Genomic DNA, 19,880 nt, shown 5'->3' with positions numbered 1-19,880 from the left:
AAATTAGAATGCTATTCACAGTCCTGTTAAAACCTAGAAAATAATTGCACATAGAGCTAGGTCCTAAGATGATTTAAGAGTGACACAGTCTGAGACATCTGTGAAATGCCTCAGGAGGGGCATCATTGAGAATGTCCTGCCTTGCCTGATCAAATAACTTTGGAAATGCACAATGCAGACTCTCTAAAGCAAGCCGGAGAATGTGAAATGATACTCTGGGGATGGCTCAGTCAGTAAAGTACTTGTGTGGCAGACTTAAGGACCGAATTTAATAGAGCCCATCTGAAAAATGCTAGGCATAGCAAATGCTTGAAATCCCAGCAATGAGGAGGCTGAGGAAAGCAGATTCCTCAGGCTCTTTATTTGGCCACCTTCAGGCCAGGGAGAAAATGGGTCTCAAAAAAACAGGTAAATGCCAGTGCCTGAGGAATAACCCTTCAGGCTGGCCTCTGGTCTCCAAATACATGAGCTTTCACACCTGTGTGCACATGGACACACACACACACACACACACACAGAGAGAGAGAGAGAGAGAGAGAGAGAGAGAGAGAGAGAGAAATTCAGCCCTTTCCATAAGTACATTTAGAAAACTTTTAACACTGTCCACTAATCACTTATCTCAGCTTAAATAATTAGGATTATTTACTCCCATTAAACTATGCATACTTTGACCTTCCTGCATCTTCTACACTCCCTAGTACAGCTTTCAATGTCTTAAGAATTCCAACCATATTAGAGGTGAGCGCTTATTTGTTTAACTTGGACACATTAATGATAACCTAGTGATTATTTGCTACTTAGTATTAATGCAACGGTATCAACAAGAAATCTAGTAAGAAACACTTTAAAATGTCATTAAAATAAAAAATTTAGTTTCATTCTTTGAAGCAAAATATTAATTAGAATTTATAGTTTTAACTGCTAAGTTTGATAGTTGCTTTGTGGAAATGGGTATTTTTTGCCGAGAGTGGAATACCAATGTTGATCACATGACTGAACTTACAGGGGGGCATGAACCTGGAGAAGAAAAGACAGCTCTATAACTCCCAGGATACAGTACAGAGCTATCACTCTGCAGGGTATGATTCATCCATACAAATACAGCAATCGCAACAAAAATATTTTCTAGTTAACTATTTGTGGGTCAAGTAAAGAAATATTTTCCTAGTAAAGGTAATTGCTGGTAGAAAGTGTCATTTTGCATCCTAGGGCTCAAATATGTAGTGAGACACACAGCTGTGGAATTTGTCCTTAACAACTGCATGAACAAGTGAATGGGGATGGAAACCATTAAGTAAATCTGGTTTTTGTTTGTTTGTTTGTTTGTTTTGTTTCAGTTTTTTGTTTTTTTCACAGTATTGACTGAACCACTCTCAAACTTGTCAAGTTCCTGGTCCTTTATCCATCCTAAGCTACTGTTTAAGGGACACATTGTGTGTTTTCCTGAATGATCTTATCCAATGACTTAGTCATTGACTTCTTTCTCTCTCCATTATCTTAGACCTGGTATCATCAAATAAACTCATCCCAAATTTGGCTATTAATAGAAATTCCATGTGTCTACACTAGCTGATAAGAAAAATCTGTCTGAACAAACATGATACTTTGTTCAGATATAAGTGTGCAAATGTATATATATATATATATGTGTGTGTGTGTGTGATATACATATATATATATACATATACATGTAAATGTATCAGGTACTTTATTTCTTTTAAAACTAAATTATGTGTGTTTATCTAGGTTTGGGTATGGGCACATGAATTTAGTGCCAAAAGAGGCCAGAAGTGAGTATTGGATTCCCCTTTATCTACTCTGATCTGGGAACCAAACTCAGGTTCTCTTCAAGAACAGTACATTTCGTTAATCAGCAAGTCATCTCTCCAGTATTATTTCTCAATACCATAATCCAATCTAATAACTTGTGTTTGGGTCATTCCTGTCTATGGCTTTTCATTTCCTAGTTGAGTTTTTTTCAAAATAATCTTATTTTATAATTTGAGATTTTCAGCTGTTTTATTGTGTTTTGGAATCTATCTACCTATATTTCGATTGCTTTCTTTTTTGTTGTGTTTCAATCTGTAATTATTTCTCTTGTTTGGGGGATTCAGTGCCAATTATTTTAAGTTATTTTAAAATTGCTTCTTTGCTGTGCTCTTCTACAGGGAGTTAATTTCAGAATCCTTTTGTATGTTAATTGCTCTTGTTTTTCACAAATTTGTCTTTTGTGTTCCTGTCCTCTGTATGGATCTTGATAATCTGACTTTCCTTTTGTTTGTCATGTTACTGCATTCCCTACAACTGCCTCCAAGGGCTAGATAAACAAAGTCTTATGCCAATTATTCCAAAGTCCATCCCAACACAATCTGAGAAGGACTACCCACTTAGAAGATCCTTTCCCTTGGCTTAATACTCTGCTATTACATAGCTATACCCCATGCTACTAATTTTATCTCTGAACTTATATTCAGTCAGTCCACAGTGAAGGGACATGGAAAGTGGGAAGTACCTGAGAAAGGAGACTATGTGCAAGCAGACCATCTCCTGCCATGACACCCAGTATATAGGATGCTTTCCAGATGATGTGAACACAGAGCTTCTGTGAGCCTCATTGAGACATCATCTCAAAAAATTTTCAAATAATTTGTGGAACACAGATTAACAGAGATACAGATAGGTTATTTAATTTATTCTACCTAAAACTTTGTTCAAAGACATAAAGATGACAGAATTCTTTTACAAATTAATTATTTTCTTTATTCTCAAGAATTCCATATATGCATACATATATATATACATACAATAAAATAAGATTCTATCTGCCCACAGTTTCCCTCTATTATCCCTCCATAATATCCTCTTCCCAAAAGCATGTATTGTCTTTATTTTGATAAAGTTTTAACTCCAGTTAGTGTTGTCCATATTTGTATAGGTGTGAGGCCATCCACTGGAACATAGACAATCTACCAGGAGGCACATTCTCAAAAGTAATTATTCTCCCTTCCCCAGCAACTCTCTACTGCTAATTTACAAGTAAGGGGAAGAGCCTAGCAATCTTTACAGGGCTCTTGGTTGGTTTAATCTTGTGCAGATCCTCTTCAGACAACCATGGTTGCTGTGAGTTCTTGATTGTGATAGCTATGCCATGCCCTGAAGACAGCATTTGACAGGGCTTCAACCAATCCTTCAGCTCTCACATTCTTTCTCTCCCCTCTTTTACCTTCTTGCGCTTGAATTAGGACTCCTGCTGAGTGAAGTTTTAAACTATCCTTTAGCCCTAGGCCTTGAAAACCTAAGAGTCTGCCCTGAAGGAAAAGTTAGGAAATAAGCCAATAGCACTTCCTGCTACTTAACTCATCTCCTAAGCTGTGAACCTGTAGCTCTTCCCTACACAGGGGGCACTGTTAGATTGTAGTATTCTGTAGGATTATCTACCATTTTAATAGAAATATTTTAAAAATTAAAGATTATCATACAATATCATATACTTGAAAAAACAGCATCTCACTGCAGACTAAGAAAATGGCTCAGTGGGTAGAAACACTTGCCATCAAACCTTAAGACCTGAGTTTGTAGAAGAGAAGTGACTTATGCAAATTGTCATCAGACTTCCACATGGTACATTGGTGTGCACGCATGTGCACTCTCTCTCTCTCTCTCTCTCTCTCTCTCTCTCTCTCTCTCACACACACACACACACACACACACACACACACATACACACACACAAACACACACATATGCAAACAAGCAATGAATATAATAAAATATTAAAAATACAAAGACTTGCCTTTAGCATTTGTATATAATTCTACTTCTGGAGATTAAGACATTTTCTTGTTTCACATTTTTCCAATCAGTATTGTGAGTTTGTACTTACTACTAGACAGAGATCTCCACAAGAATCCTCACTAAGATAAACAAGAGTGCAGTTTTAGGTGAACAGATTTAACATAGGACTAAATGCTGTATTTCACATCTATAACGTCTATTAAAATATGCAATTATCAAGAGGGGCTTGTGTTTGTTTTTGAGAATCCCTATCATAATTGACAGGTTCTCATTTTGCTGTTGACAAATGCACAGTGCAGCTCAGCAATCACATGGACACAACCCCATATGGCTGATTGTCACAGATATGGAAGAGCAGTTTCTTCCTTTGTCAGATCTTTTTAATTGGAATTTATGACCCACTCAATGATCATAAGCCAAAGACAAAGAACTCTGTCCCCTCTATGTATGTCTTGTCAGCAAGAAATGATACCCACAGATACACAAGGTGACACCTCCATGGCACTCAAAACTGGAAACAAAGCAAACAAACTGGACATGAGGTATGTAGATAGAATATGTCATCAAAGATTATTCTACCTATCTTAAAGAAAAACACTGTTACTAATCCATTTCAGCCACAGACATCAAAAATAAATAAATAAATAAAATATTCAATGGCTGTAGGGATAGCTCAGCAGTTAAGATTTCTCGTTGCTCTTGTAGAGCACCCAGGTTCAATTCCTAGTACCCACACCATACAGTCCCAAAATGCCTAAATATAGGACCAGGGCATCTGATCTTCTTTCCTGTCCTCTGCAGCCATCCACACACATATAACACTCACACAGATGCATGCACACATGCATACATGTAAATAAAATAAAAATGTTTCATTCTAAAAACTTCAGGAAGGAGCGATGAGCAAAGGGATTAAGCAAAGGGATGAGCAAAGACCAGGCTGGGAAAACCCACAGAAACAGCTGACTTGAACAAAGGGGAGCTCATAGATCCCAGACTGACAGCTTGGAAACCAGCATAGGGTGGAACCAGGGCACATGGGTGACATTTAGAGGGCCTGGGTAGTCTATGGGGTTCCTGGTGATGGAAAAGCATTTATACCTAGTGTACAAATGGACATTATAAGCCTACTCCCCATAGAGGGTTACTTTCTCAGCCTAGACACATTGGAGAGGGAGTAAGCCCTGCCACAAATGATGTGACAGGCTTTGATGATCCCCATATAAGGCCTCACCCTTTCTATGGAGCAGAAGAGGGATGGGATGGGGATCAGTGGGGGGCATGGGAGAATGGGAGGGAGAGGGAACTGGGATTGATGTAAAAAATAAGATTATTTCTAATTTAAATTTTTAAAAAGAAGGTATGGATGAAAGTAAACAGAATGTACTGCATGCATGTATGCAACTGGCAACAAATTTAGAAATTAAAAAGAGTTAAGTTAAAAGGAACAAAACCAAAAACAGAACTTCTGCATTGTATATATGATTGATCTTGAAGCATCCCTAGGGCCATGACTAAAATACATCACTCCTCTATCTTTTAGCATTTTTCAGGTGGAGATTTGATAGAAGGAAACCAACAATTCTCTCCTCCTTAGCTTCCAAGAAACAGATAGTAAGTCTTTTAGGCTTTTGTACTTGCAGTCCAAACATGAACTCAGGTGACACTTGAGTTCTAACATTTGCAATTGCAGCGTGCCACCTCTTGTCCAGTGTCATGTGCGTGGTGTCAAGGTGAACTTGACTGGAGTAGTAGAGCCTTTCAGTTTCTACAAGAGAAGTGCCACTACCACTTAGCCCTCTTCCCAGTCAAGACAAAGAAGTACTCAGAGTCCCTAGTGCTGTTCTGTCTGTAAATAAACTGTGTCTCTGCATCATACAGCTGGCTCCAGAGCCAACTCCATGTTGGCCCAGGGTAGCCTTGTATTTCTCCTTCCTGACCAGCTTCAAGACAATAGAAGCAAAGCATACATAACTTTCCCATCTGTTGATTCATGCTCATATGGCCAGTGTGGGTAAGTGTGTCAAAAATATGTCAGACTTCTTTAAGAATACCTATTTAATAAATCGATTTAAAACACTTAACTGGAAACATATTGGTTCAACATAAACATCAGTTACACTTTTTTCCTGTGTGTGTGACACATAACACATGTACAGGATGCAGATAACTTTTTCTCTCTACAATGTGGATCCCTAAGATCAAATTCAGGTTATCATACTTGAAACCATCATACTGGTCCCCAAAATATTAATTCTAAATGATAGGCACACACTCCCTGAAGTAATACTCAGAAAACATACAAGCAAGTTAAATTTCAGTTTGAATGTCATGGTCTTTGCAATTGCACTGTAATAAGTATTAATTAGCAATCTGTTCCATGTATCTCAGAGAAAGAAGAGCCCTTCAAATAAGTCCTGTAGATTTTATTTTTCTTTTCTGCATTATAGAAAGCAGTCCTTTGTACAAAAATTGGCAAACAACATGGCAAAGTGTTAGATATCCATGACCCTAACCCACAAAAGGCAGGGGGAGGAAAGGGGGAATTCAGTTTCAGGCTAGCCTGAACAACACAGTAAGTGTTGACTACTGGTCTCAACACAGGAGAGGAAGAGAGACTCCCTTTGCTTATCATGAATACAATAATATTAATATAATTATTCCTAATTTTTGTTAGTACAGCACCTTTATTTTCCTATTTTCTTTTATACAATAACTTGTTTCCAGGGACTAGTGTTCTCATTGAAAAGTGGGGAAAAAATTCTGCGATCAATTAAAGAATTAGTATAAAAAATTATGTAGATTAAAAAGGATGATTAAATTCACAGTTGTAAATGTAAACATTCCCAACTCAAGGCAAGTTATAGCCACAAACAAAAAAACAGAAACTGGGTCGAATGGCTAGAAATTTTCCATCCTATTAGAACAGGAAGACAGAAATGCTAACTAGTTTGGGAACCCTTGCCAGCTTGAGAAGACCTGTCAGCTGTTGGTTAATATCCTGCACAGATCACTGCTCAGTGCTCACACTAATCCACCAGGCTGGGGATTTCTGTTCCATAGTGTGCTTCCTCAGCCAACAAGTAACCAAGCCACAAGGATTGAGGATTACATCAAGATATGCATAGGGTTTTAAACATACACCAAGGGAACAATTAGCTTAAATGCAAGATCAACAATCAGCAGCAAGTTTTATGGTCAGGCGCTGATATCAGATTCAAGCTTCAAGGACAAATTGCCTTTGAAAGTCTTATTCTAGTTTCATGAGGCTAGCACAAAGTGTGTACATTTGCCAGGACAAATTGCTGTTTCAGAATCGGTTCATGCAACAGATGCCTGACATATGCTCAGTCCATCTAGAATGGATGATGGAGGGGCCTGACTCCCCATACTCCTGCTTACTGATCCATCATCTGCTGGAAGATAGACAGTGAATCCAAGATAGATCCACCAGTCCAGTCTTAGTACTTGCACTAGGGGGAGACATTATTTTGGATTATTATTGAATGGAAGAAGCCTGATGGTGCTCTAATGATTAGGAGGGAACATATCTTTATTCTCTGGAAGTCATATTTGCTCTTGGTCACAGGCAACCCTCCCATTTGTTTTTAAAAGCATCACTACTACTTCAAAAAATTTGTGAGAAATATTTTCCCTACTGTTGGAGATGAGCTAATGTTTCTCTATACAAACTCTTCTCAAAGTAGACCATCATCTTGAGTGCCACATGGAAAAATAAGCTATTTTCCTAGTATAATGGAAGAGATCCAAGGTTAGGACATAAGGAAGTGGCAGAATGCATGTTCATAATTAGCACTCATTAGGCACTAAAGTAATAATAACTACTAATACAATAGAATGAAGGCTCCCGGCCTAAGAATTTTTGTGGAGATCCAGGGTTGCGGGGAGTCAATAAATTGGGAATGACGACACTACCGAAAACATTGAACAAACTCTGAACTGTAGCATAAGCAACATAAGTCAAAATATTATTCAGACTTTTAAACACACACTGAATTCCATTTATGCTTTACAGCCAGAACTCTCACATGCACACAGTTACTCAAACTCCATGGTGATATATTTCTACCTATTAATTTACACAGAGTTCCTGGAACACTGATGTCATATTGCTCATCCGAAAGATATAATGTACCAAACAGCAGTTATTCTCAGGGTATTTCATATTCGTAAGTGCTCCAGATTTGAATATAGATAAGGGTCACGATGACTGTGTTCAATAATACAACATGGAATGACCCAAAAAAGCATCTACAGAATCTACAAAATAGCCTCCCTTGACTCAATTCGTCAGGCAATGTAATGATGATTTTACAAAATAAATATTCACAGAACCATTTGGATAATTAAAGATTTTATCATTTAAAAATTGATAGTTCATGATAGAAAACACATTAAATGGTAACAATCAATATAAATATATGTATTTAAAACTCACTGTTTAACATTTTAATTCTAGGGCCTGGTAAGAGTGTTTACTGCTCTTATAGAGGACTCAGGTTCATGTTTCAGGACCCACATGGCAGCTCATGATTGTCAATAATTTGATGCCCTCTAATGGCCTCTATGGGCTCCAACATGTAAATGGTTCAAATAAGTTCAGGGACACACATATGTGCACATAACAATAATAGCTAAATAAAATTAAACTGTAAAACTATTCAATCATAGACAAAGTCTAAATTTAATTATATCAAGGTATTTCTCATCTCTAAAGTTCATTAAATAACTATTATTACAACTGGTGAGAGCAGGAAAATGAACTATTAGATATAACGTGTGGTAATTAAAAAGTAGGAAAGCATTAGAAAGGCAGTTTGTAGAACTGCAATAATTGTAAAAACAGGTTTAGTTTCTGACTCATAGAAAATTTTTAATTAAGATTCATCCCAATAATATAAAAATAAAACTACACAAAGTTACAGAATGAGAATTTATAATCCCAATATGATGCAAACCATCCACATGTTCAACTACAGAAAGGGGGTTGAGGGAGAGGGGGTTACAGGAAGAGAAGGGGAGGAGAAGAGGGGAGAGGAGGACATGAGGGAGCAGGAAGATTGAGTCAGGGGGAGAACAGAGGAGAGAAAGAAAAGAGATACCATAATAGGGGGAGCCATTATAGGTTTAAAGAGAAATCTGGCACTAGGGAAATATCTAGAGATCTACAAGGATGACCCCAACTAACAATCTAAGCTGCCCTTTTCTGATGATGAGATTGATGACTACCTTATATGCCATCCTACAGCCCTCATCCAGTAACTGATCGAAGCAGATGCAGACACCCACAGACTGAGCTGATTCTTGGAATCCAATTGCCCAGATGAGCAAAGGGGTCAAGATCAGATTGAAGAAACTCACAGAAGCAGCTGATCTGAACAAGGGGTAGCTCATGGACCCCAGTCTGATAGCTGGGAATCCAGCATAGGACTGACCCAGATTCCCTGAACTTGGATGTCAGTTAGGAGGCCTGGGCAATCTATGGGGCCTCTGGTAGTGGATTAGTATTTATTGCTAGCATAAGAATGGACTTTGGTTTAGAGAATAACAAAATTATTTTATAAGACATTCTTGGGGTCATAGGTTTTTGTTTATTTTTAAGTAAAGTAGTATGGTAAATGGTTGTAGATACCCATCTCTCATCCCTTCATTGTGTCAAACACTTTCAGAGCTAGCAGATTCTCACCAATATTCTGATCCAAAGACCTTACAGTGAGAGAGCTAGGAACAGATAATCCCAAACTTTGAGAGTGACTCTTCACCACAGATAGTAAAACTAGGGATAATTATGAAAGGAATGTCATTTGGATCTATGAAGAAAGAAAGCATAAAGAATTCTCACCCTGTTGCTTCTTTAGCATGAACTTACAAAGTCCTTTGGGCTTTCTATGTCACATTTGAGTAACAATGAAATGATTATTTTCCTGTAAAATAGATGAAGATGCCTGGGGACTGCATGTCAAACCTTCTCCTTTTTCAAATTTCAATATTTATACTTATTTAATAGTTCAAGTTCTATTATTACACGATGACTAGCATTGCCAGCCTCGTTTTAACATTATAAATAAACAAATATATATGAAAAAAAAAAAAAAAAAGAATGCACTTTGGGAGCCCATTCCACAAAGAGGGATACTCTTTCAGCCTAAACACACTGGAGAGAGCCTGGGCCCTGCTCCAAATGATGTGAGGGACTTTGATGATCCCCCATGGAAGCCCTCACCCTTCCCTTCCACCCCCACCCCCAGCATAAAGGGGATGGGATAGGGGGTGGGGAGGCAGGGGATAAGAGGAGAGAGAGGGAACTGGGATTGACATGTAAAACAAGCTTATTTCTAATTTAAATTTTTAAAATGGGGAAAAAAAGAAAGGAGGTTGAAACAATTAGTGAACACATGTAGTGGGATACTAAGTATCTGGTAACAGGGAGAAAGATCTTTATGATGAACAAGTGGTCTCTGGGCTGTAAAATTAAGTGAAATAAAGTCCAATGGAATGTTTATACTGTGATCGTTCATGTAAATAGGAAGAAATGCATGTCCATGTGCACCCAAGAATGAAAGTTCAATTGTCTGCTGAGCTTGGTGTTTGCAGTGGTAAAGAACAATTTGGGAATGGCAGGGGAAAAAATGAGTAAGGCTGGAATGCTTACAAAAATTTGAGATCACATCAGCCATTCTATATGAAAATGTAGATTAAACCACATGTATCAAACTGTTAGATAAAGAGCTTAGCCAAATACTAATGAGGTTGATGCTCCAATATCAAATGATAAAATGCATTTTGGAATGAGAACTGGTAAATTTCTATCTTCATTCATTTCACTACTTTTTGGATATTGTTTTTGCTTAATTAAGAAGGAGGTACAGCTGAATAGCTATGAATTCTTATATAATTATCTGCAAAATTCAGAACTAATCAAAATTATCAGTTTTTTCACAGTTCTCTGGATACTTTATTCAATATAGAATAAATATTTGGTATGTGATGCTACAGCGTCATTGAGTACATATTCTGGCAGAAATCAAGCAGTTGAGAAGTACCAGTTGGTTTCAGAAGACAGGGAAGCTATAACCTTGGGGGATAAAATTAAATACAAAAACAAAATAGAAGAGAAGTTGTCATATCCTCAATTTACCTATGAATAGTGGATTTAGAGATCTCTTTGGGAGCTGAATTGAAATCCCTGTGTGTTTTCAAACCTGAAGATAAGATCATGGAAGATCACGAGCCCTTACGTGTCCTGGAGTGAGTTTAGGAGACATCTGCACAATAGCTCCATTTTTGTACTCTGTAAGTGGGTCACTGGGAAAGTGCATGATGAATGTAGCTGCCACAAATAGAAATTATAAAGAGATCCTCTTAACAGGCATTCAGCCACCAAGCAAATTAGTGCAAAATACACAAAAGGATGCATGTAAATGATTTAATAATTTCTATCTAAATATCCGTTAAACATTTCCATTAAAATGCCAGGACATTGTTCTCTAGGTGATTCATGTGGCCCCCTATAAATAAAATCTTTTGTCAAAATACTAGTAATTCAATTATTTTGAGTGTTCACATTCAGAGAATGGGGCTATTTATTAATGAGGCTATTTATTACTTCCATTATACAAAGATTTCCTCTACAGGGAATCATTTTCAAATTGGTTTAATTACATTGTAACTAATTTTAATTTGATTAAGATTTGCAGTATCTATACATTGCCTTTCAAGGAGAATAAGGGAATTAAGAATGTATAATTAGATATGAAGTCCTACTGAAGAGAGAGGCTGGAGAAGTGGATCCTTCTACCTGAACCCATTTATTGACTGGCAAGGACTATGCCAAAGATCAGGCAAAAATACCTCATCTTGCATGCCTTCTGTTTGTGCCAAGGCAGAAGACATAGGAAGGCTTATTTATTTTCTATGTATCTCCTTGTTCTAGAAGAATTTAAGTATGTATCTAAGCATGGACTTGAGAAAAAGAGAAAAGAGAGAGAGAGGGAGAGAGAGAGAAACCCACATTATGTTTCTTAGTCTTAAATTGCTTCCATTGTTAGCAGTGAAAAAGTAAAGTTTATATACAAGTACCAAAGCTAAGGAAATCCCAGATATGAATGTTGCTTGCTGTCATACTGAAAAGAGTCTGGGGCAACTGTACTCTCAGCATTTGGCTGATTGATGCCTTTAAATTTCAGGACCCTGCTGAAGGCTCAGGCTCAGCAGTCACCCATGCAAATGACCTAGATCATTTGTAAAGGGCAAGCTCACCCTGTATTGTAGCTGTGAAATACACACCTGTCACAATGCCTTCAACCTTCATTGTATTTTTTGCTCAGGAGGTCATCAGGACAACTTGGCTGACAAGAGTGTTTGGTAAGCAACTTTGGTTATGGATGCTATAGTGTGGTAGGCATTGGCAGGGGACACAAGAGCCACATGCTTGATGCTCACTCCAATGGGTTGTTTCCATTTCTCCTCCTAGATTTCTGATTCACTTTGTGTGAGTTACGACTCCAGGTCTAGGCATCCCTAGTATGTCCCCCTAAGGGAATATAAATAGCTATAGCAAATACCACAGCTCTTCTACCCATATGCACTAATGCTTGATACATGAGAGACCAGAATCCTAGGACCAGAATCCTAAGGCATACCATGTCAGTGACTGAAACACATAATTAGGAAGAATCTTGTCTAAAACTAGTTTAAACAGTTCCAAAGTTGGCATGGGTTGCCGTAAAATTGCAATGCTTTTCTGAACATCCCATAACTCTACCTATGGAAGAAACATGAAGGAACTAAGTGAGAAAGGTGCATCCTATCAATACATAGCAAAAGAATAGCATAGGAAAAATGAATATAATGTTTCCCCTTTTACAGAACCTGGTGTTTCTTCTCCTGGCTTTAATTCATAAATCAGTACTCTTGAGACTATTTTCCTTCATTTCCTAACATTTTAGAGTAGGTCAACTCTGCTGTGTGGGTGCTAAAAATGGAAATAAGTGGATAAGCATTAGTCTACAGAAGCAAATTGTTTCTTTAATAATAAAAGTTTCTTCACTTGATAAGTCTTTTCTAAAGAGCCTTTCGAATCTATTCCTTCCTTTATCCTGTTTTGATATAATTAAGTGGAGTTGTCTGTGCTGGGATGTGTTCATCACAGAAGTTAGATGGTTTATACTCACCAGAAGCTGCAGAGTTCTTCCTAAAACCCTTTACCCAGCACTGAGCTATAGTGTCCTTTGCAACTCCCTTTGCTCATTTGTATGATCTTGTATATACTAAGTGTGTCCTCCTATCTCCATGAAATTATTCATATTATTACAATTATCATCACTATTATTTTAAGAGAGGGGGTTTGATATATTTTGGTGTTTTTCTATGTTTTGGCATATTTTTCTTCCCCCCCCCCCATTCTTCAGAAGCTGTGGCTATGCTTATGGATTCACAATTGACATCTCTCCTGTTGTGGTTTTGTTCTCTCAACAGCCCTGTGCAGTTTCAACAGAGTGTCCAGTAAGCATCTCACATAACTACATGCTCAGCAGCCCATTTTGGACTTTACTTCCTATTTCCTGATCCCAGTGGTCCTCAGTCCAGAGTAAGCTCCATGGAGCTAGCAAACTTAGAGGTTTCCTGGGCTTTTGCCTTTCATCTCACATATTAATCATCAAGTCATTTTGGCTTCCTCTTCAAAATAAGTCCCCAATCTGATCATTTTGCTACTCTTCCTTTGCCAGTGACAGATGTCTGGCCATCCCAAACCTGGACAGATGCAGCAGCTTTTAGAGGAATATCACATCTTTCCCTTTTAGTCCTCTGTAGGATATTGTCTACATTCAGAGCAAAATTGTCCTTTCAAATCAAAATCCATGCCATTCTGCCTTTTAAAGTTCTACAACAGGTTCCCATCACAAACCTAGTTCTTACCAATGTCTGTGACCTATAGCACATTTTGGTTCTAGCATGACTCTGCTTCCTATCCCAGTTTGTGTGTGTGTATGTATGTGTGTGTGTGTTAAGTTGGCTCTAGCCAAACAGGTCTATTTACTGAGTACATTGGGTTTGCTTTTGCCCCAAGGAGACCAATTCTTAAAGTCCCTCCCTATTTTGATTCTATATCTTTTCCTAATGTAACTTTTTCTGTATCTAACCTCCTCTAGAAACCAGGCCTGCTCTAAAGTTTCTCTCTTTTTACTCTGTAGTACTTATTAACTTCAGGGTTTTTATTGTTTGTAATTTATTGCCTGTCTTGGCCAATATTAAATAATATTGGTAAGAAGATGACTTCAATTTTCTTTCTGTTGGTGCTCTGAAATCGCTTTCCACCAGGAATGTTCATCATGGCTCTGCTGAGTTTGTGGTAGAATGCTGTTCTTTGCACACATCAACGTTTGTAGAATATCTCCAGCAGGTATCATTACCCAGTGAACCATAAGAGACAAAGTAGTCCACTGTGAGAGGCAATGTCCTGCATCCCAACACTACCCACCACTAGGGAAATGATTCAGATACCCTCTTTCTTTCTCATGCTTATATATGGAGCTGGCCTCCAACTTGTTTAAAGAAGAGAAAGAGCTCACAAGGCCCAGTTATGAAAAATACTGTCACATATAAGGCACATGTTTATATAAATAGAAAAATAATAGAACACAGACCAAAATAAAGGGAATAAATGTTCTGTGAGCATTGCTTGACAGATGTTTTACTTAACATCGTTCTTGCTTAACATCTGTCAGATGTTTAAATAGTTCTATTTAACCTTATACACAAGAAGAAAACAGCTGCAATCTTCATAAAAATCTAAGGACAGGGGACAGTGAGATAGCTCCTTAGGTGAAGGTGCTTAGGGACAAACATGACAACCTGAGTTTGAGTCCCAGGACCTATATAATAGCAGAGTAAGTATTTTATGATGCTAAATTACACCTGGATTTTGTGTGGATCTCAGGAATCAAGAGCTGACACATGGCATACTGCAATGAGTGCTATTCTCTGTCCACCCAGCTCCCACCTGACATGGGAAATGACATGTGTACCCAGTACTTACTATGCCTCACCTATGTGGTCATGCTAGAGATGTTTGAACACCTATGACACCCAGATTCAATATGCCTGGAGCAGACAATAAACTAGCATCACTCAAGGGTGGGAGAAAGAAGAACAGAGAGAGGATGGTGGATGACTTCAGAAGTATGGCCAAAGAGAAGGAACAGCATTTAGGATACAGTAAGATTACTAAAGTTGTTTTCAGTTACATATTTTTTAAAATGTCTTACAAGAGGCCACTTTGAATATTCTTTGAAAATTAAATGGAAATTTTTCTAAGGTGATGGATATGCTGATCATTCTGATCTGATCACTGTATGTGTTATTGAAATGCCTCACCACTTTTCATGAGTATGCAAAATGTTTCAATTAAATTTTTAAATATCTTCAACACTGGTTTTTCCAGTTTCTCCTCCATTATTATTCCCTGAAACTACAATTCTCTTCTATATTATTTCAGTCTAAAAAAGGCATCATATACAAATCCTAACAAGAACAGTTAGCAAAAATAGCCTCTGCTTTGCATGACTTTTGTTTTTGTTCTAAGACGCAAGTTGTCTCTGGTAAAAGATCTTCAGTAAACTTTTGCTTCAGACATCTTACTTGAGCAAAATTTTATGACAAACATGAGATGTCAATAAACCCAGAAAGCGACATAAAACAATTACCAAAAAGAGGAATCACGGGGAGGGGGAGAGGACAAATTAAGAGTTACACTGAAGTAAACATTTTGATGCTCACCAGGAGGCTGGATTTGGCAGTGTGAGAGATATCCAGTACATAAGACTTTTCCTTTAGGAGACCCTGGAGGGCATTATGGTGAAGGTTCAATAAGCAACTTACAGAGTAATTATTGTGACAAGTTCCCAGAGCACTATCCATAAAAAACTCCATTTCTAGGAGAAAGAGCTACAAAGGGTCATCACAGATTTAAAAAGGACATTGCTACCAATCTTACATCCACTAAGATGGTAACTGGAGTTAACCTCACCAAAGAAACTCTTGCAAATGTCACAGCCCTGGTACATAGACCACCCAAAAACTGACATGCCATTACAGAACTACAGAGACCTCCCAACACCAAATCTTACTACTACACCAACAGTGGATGACAACCTACATAATTACAGACAGGTTCTTTCTCACAAGGATTGGAGCTTCTCAAAGCTAACAGAGAGGACCAGAAAGAGGACATTAGAGGAACGTTAGGCCATTGAACCCTACGGTTGCAATAAAATTGTTAAGAACGTCACCACTTGTCAACTTGCTCTGACTCCATACACACATAAATGCTCCAAAGAATTTTTAAAGACATTGTCATAAAAAAAATACAGCTATCAAAAGCTGTGAAATAAAATGTGCTGAAAAAATACATAGCAATAAATCTGTATGTTAGATAATAAAAAAATGTCTAAAATCAAAGTCCCAAGTCAAAGATGAAAAGGAGGAGGAGATAGTTCAAGATAAAGAGGAGTAGAAGCAGGGAGATGGGTAAGAGGAGAAGCAAGAAGAGGAGGAGCAGGAGAGGCACCAGGTGTGAACTTAAGTTACAAATGAATTATACCAAACACCAGGGCAGGAAGTGGTGCCAATGCTTCATAATCTCATGAACAAAACAAAGTAAAGGGAATGGTTTTGAATCCAAGCCATGGGTCCACCACACAGCTAACATCCAAGTCAACAGAGACTTGATAAGAAAGCAAAAGTAACAAAGCTATCTCTATTAATATAACCACACAAACACTCCAATGCAGAATTATCAAACAAAATCAAATATATAAAAACAGTATGCACACCCACCAAAATGGGATTTATCCCAGTTTGTAAGGTCACTGGCCTCTATGACTTAAAGGGTTCCAATTCATGAAGGCCCAGGCCATCATATCATTCTGCAATAAAATTCAATACCACACTGATAAATTTCTTACCAAATCAAAGTCAGACAACAACATGTTCAACTTGATGAACAACATGAACAAACCCATATAACTAACATCACACTTAGTCATGAACAATACAGTGGTACACTCTTTCATACTTCCTATTTAATGTTATCCCGAAGGCCTAGCTAGTGAGACAAGAAAACAAAAGGCATAGACACTAGGAATTAGAAGATGTGACTTTCTTTGTGGAAAATCTCAAAAATGCAACATGAACAAGAGAAGGGAAGAGGTGAATGAAGATGAACCAGAGTCAGAGAAAAGGGATAGTGAGATGTCACATTACATGACTGCTTAACTTCTTAGAGCAACAAGAAACTAAAATTTAGATAGAAAAGTTAATGTTTGAAGTCATCGTGGAATGGATTAATGAATTTGTTTGCAGAGGTAGGGTTAATGAAAGTAGGCAATTGCCAAAGATAGAGTAGAAAATAACATATACCCTTACAGTCAAACTTTAGTCACTTTACCAGCATTTTATTTAAGAGTTTGATCAAACCCTTAGTCTTTCTAATATCCATGTCCTTCATGAAGAAGAAACGTCATATAAATACAATTGTCTGATGTACTGTTCCACTCGTGTAATCCTAGTACTTGATAAGATGGGCCAGGTAGATTGCAATTACATAGTGACTTCCAGATCTGCTTGGGCTGTATAGAAAGACTTTGTTTCAAAAAGAGTAAACACAAAATAATTGGAAATAATTATTATATTTTAATAATAAAAATATCATTACATGCATACATGTGGATAGTCAATGACTTATTCATCTTCAATAGTACAAATATACAGCAAGGCTAATTAATTACAACCACATGCCAATCACTTGACCTAGGGACCTGGTTAAATGTAAATTAGCTGTATCCTCTTTCACTGATATAGTCTTTTTAGGTAGGGCTTCAGTGGAGTGAGAATGGGATGTATTCATTGAAAAGGTCATTTCCTCCCATTTACAACCTTGCCAATAACTAAACAATTTCCTACACAAGATAGTTGAACAAAGGGCCAGCTTTTCACCCAGTCAACAAAGCTTTTGTAGCATGGGCAATAATTATCCTATAAGGTCCATAAACTCTAATAAGCCTGTAGTCAATTTCTTAAAGACAAATAATAGGTTGTGTGTATGATGTGTCATAGTTTCTGTGAGTTCATATATGCAGCTGCCCTCCTGTATCCAAAAATACATTTCATTATATTTATGCTCCACAAACTCTTACACTCTTTCCAGACCACTCTTCTGTGACAAACATTGACTGTGAGTATATACTGAGAGAGTGCAATATATATATATATATATATATATATATATATATATATATATATATATATATAAAATTTCTTTTAGAGTTGTGCACACCCACACAGCCCCAATCCCCAGAATTGAGAGGGCAACTAAGCACACAATCCCACTCCCACTAGTAGAGCTATTAGCAATTGTTAGCTGCTATGTATGGGAAAAGCAGTTTTCTCTAAGAGTGCAGTCCCTTGTAAATCTAATATGCTCAAGTGGAATGTTTTAGCAGTACCGAATTTGTCTTGAAGCTTTTATTTTAAATGATACAAAGCTGAGTGGTTAGGGAAGGGGAGTGAATCTGAGATTTGGAGGCAGGTACATATGACCAAACATGCATGCCTGTTGTACAGAGCTTGAAATAATGAATGAAGGAGAGAGGGAGAGAGGGAGGGAGGGAGGGAGAGAGAGTTGAACACAAGATTCTCATGAGTAAAATAATCATATATGACTTGGCTTCTCTTAGATAGTGAATGAAATGATTATGTATCACAAATATAATGAAGAAACAAAACCTGAAACTACCATCGAGGGAATATGTTTTTCTTTCATTCAACCTAATGATTCATCCTTAGAAGGTCAGCAGCTTCCTGCATCCTAAGAAAAATATTTCAACAAAAATGCATGCACTGTGTCTACTGGGTCTTGCTCTTTTCAAGTTCAACAATGTCTGAAGCATTATCAGGTCCCCTAGACACTGAACACCACTATTATTTGAGCCTAACTAAACAGGTACAACATTCAACAGCAAATTTGCCATCACTTTTGTTACGAGTTCTTACCTCCAATGGGAGCTTCTATCCAAGTGCTGGATTTTCTCTGTCTGCATCATAGTTGTTGCCATTTCAGGGAAGCCTAAGGACAAAGGTTTTATCCTTTCTATCTTAGTGAATTCTAAGTTTTGATGAGCTATTACAGCTCTCAGAGGTTCTACAACATCATACTTCAACACTGCCCTCACATGTGTACAAGACCACAGATGCACATATGCACACACATGCACACACACACACACACACACACACACACACACACATACTTAAAAAATAAATCTTTTTTAAGAAGCTAAGTTTGTTCAGAATGGACACCACCATCCCTACCATCATTTCAAGATATCATGTGGGTTAAAGAACATAATCTTAGCTTTTACTATTAGTTTATAATCAAGTTGAGGGAGATGAGCTAGAGCCTCAAACAATTTGAGGTAGATTTAAAAAAAAATAAAATGGTATCAAGCAGATATGGCAATTCTTAATTATCAAGGTGTATTGTAGACACAATTACCTCACTTTGCTTGCCTATTCCAAAACAAACAGGCAAACAAACATAACATGAGAATACAGATACCACTGGTGGACTTTGTGATATGAGGGGATAGAATATTGGGTAGGCAATGTGGAGACAGCAGTGTGGGAACATTGCACAGGAAGAGTGTGCTGTGACACTCCATCTGTAAGGAAGTTTTGCAAAGATGGAGTGTGGAAGTGGAAGGTGAGGATAGGGTGAGGACATTTGTGGAATGGTATGCAGGAGGAAGTGTGACAGGACAAGGTCAAAGAGACAAGAGGCCCGACCTCAGCTTGATGCCAGATGCTGGTTACTTCATGTATTTTACCAAAGTGGCTCGGCCTTCTTGAAGGAAAAGGTGGGAGAAAAATAGGAAGCCAATCAAGCAGAATTATAGAGAAAGGAGAAGGAAGGGAAATCCAGCATAAGTTAAAGAAAACTGGTGTGCTACACTGTAGATAATCACAGTTCTTAAGGCCATCTTTGGGAAATCAATAGCAATGTTCAG

This window comes from Phodopus roborovskii, unplaced genomic scaffold, assembly GCF_943737965.1.
Source record: "Phodopus roborovskii unplaced genomic scaffold, PHOROB, whole genome shotgun sequence".
NCBI classification, from domain to species: Eukaryota; Metazoa; Chordata; class Mammalia; order Rodentia; family Cricetidae; genus Phodopus; species Phodopus roborovskii.
The sequence above is the reverse complement of the archived record's forward strand: the minus strand, read 5'-3'. Positions refer to the sequence as shown.